This window comes from Haliaeetus leucocephalus, unplaced genomic scaffold (assembly GCF_000737465.1).
Source record: "Haliaeetus leucocephalus isolate CR32 unplaced genomic scaffold, Haliaeetus_leucocephalus-4.0 Scaffold1, whole genome shotgun sequence".
In the NCBI taxonomy this organism is placed as follows: Eukaryota; Metazoa; Chordata; class Aves; order Accipitriformes; family Accipitridae; genus Haliaeetus; species Haliaeetus leucocephalus.
In genome coordinates, this window is record NW_010972437.1 from 17,008,783 (window position 1) to 17,010,698 (window position 1,916).

Consider the following 1,916-nt stretch of genomic DNA (forward strand, 5'->3'; position numbering starts at 1 on the left):
CAGCCCCTTCCCAGCCCCACGCCAACGCCGGGGGGAGACAAAGGCGGGAGCTGCAGCTGGCGGGGGGCTGCGAAGGGGCTGCCGGAGGAACGGCGCCCCTGCCTGCCGGCTGCTTCCCCCGCGGGATCTGGGGCCAGGCACGGGGGCCCTGGGCTCAGCCACTGCCCAGGAGAGCCCTGGGGAGGTGTTTGCTCTGCCCGCAGCTTCGTCTCCATGCAGTTTTCCTGAGCTCGGGGTCTCACGTCTGAAAACTTCGGCGCTTTCTCCGATCTGCACCTGTATCTAAACACAAGCTCTGATCAACAGGGCCGTTTCAGAATGAAACCTCTCTTATCACTCATGTAAAATTATCTGGGTTTGTATGAGGTGACCAATATTAAATATTCCAACCTGTAAAGGAAATCAAATATACCTATTTCTAACATGTTTCTCTGTGTACAGAAAACAGGCAACTTCGGTTGTTTATGATCATGCCTGCTTTTTGGCCTTCGTCCATGGAAAATCTCTGCTCATTTCTTACTTCTGCATCTTTTCCCTTCTGGCATCTCCTTGTCCCATCGCATTCCCTCGGTTTCTAGTTTTTATATGTTCTTCATTAAACTGCCGTCCACGTGACCGCCTTTGCCTATTGCTTGTCTTGGCCTATTCAGGAGAAAAAGGCCTATGAAAATGAGCCAAGCTTGGATGATGGTCCCGTATCTCTAGGGGGTGGGATGCTGCCAACCGCTTCCTGATGAAAACAGGCTGCTTTGTTCCAGAAAATGAAAGAGACCCTGGAGCCGAGCGGGCTCCCGCCTGCCCTCAGTGGCCTGCCATGCTCTGCGGCTGCCGGCGCTCCCCGGGGCAGGCGGGCTGTGTTTCATGGGGAGGGTGGGATGGGCTCCCCACCAGCCAGAATAAACCCAGAGGCACTTGAGAGCCCCGACGTCTGCTGGAAGCAGAGCCACGGGCTGGGAATGGGCAGAAAGGCCGCGTCTTCCTCCTTGTCCTTATTCAGCAATGCCTGGCGCTGAGCGGCCGTGTAGGGCTGCTGGCCTTGCCGCTTCTGGGTTGGATCATTCCCGTGCCGAGGAGGCTCCGCATGTGCGGCAAACTCTGCCCTGAGCCGGTTCCTCCAGCTCTGTCCGCCCGGGGGCTCTCTCCGGCAGCCAGCGGGACGATGGCTGTGTGCCACAGACAGCTCGTAGTGGGATGGTGACCTGGCCCAGGCTGGCGGATCCCACCTCCTTTGGTCCCGTTTTGACTCGCTGGGATCTCCTGCTGCTCTGCCCGCTCTCCTTCTGCCCCAGGACGGTTTGCTGCTCTGCATCCAAAGGTCTTCCAGCCGCCGCTTGCCCTCCTGCACGCCTGCTCCCCGGGCTCCCACCATGCCCAGCTGCCTTCTGCAGCCCGTGGGCCGTGCTTTGCTGCTCCTGGCCTCAGACCCATCCACCCACCTACCCACCCACGACCACCGGTCACCTCCTGGGGACACCCAGGAAGACTCCAGCGCCGCTGACCACAATTTCTGGAAGACCCCCAGGCAGCGAACATGGCACTTCAAGACCAGCACGAATTTACCAGCAGCGTGGGCTGGGCTGTCCCGGGTGGGGGACGGGGACGGGGACAGGGACGGGGATGCAGCGGCTGTGCCCGGCCGGGACCCCCCGCGCTCCCAGCCCCGGGAACAAAGGGCCGGCTGTGCCCCAGCCCCGCGGCACCCGCCCGGGGAAATCCGCCCCTTAAGCCGGCTCAGGCGCCGTGTCCCGGCCCCCGCCACGCCGCGGCCCGGCCCGGGCAAATGTGCTTTCTGAGCCGGAGGACGCTTTCAGAGCGGGCGGCCAGGGCCGGGGGGCGCTGCCCCGCCGCCCCACAGCGCCGGGGGCGAACCCCGTGGCCCGGGGAACCACCGGGCAGCCCCGCTGCGACGCCCGCCC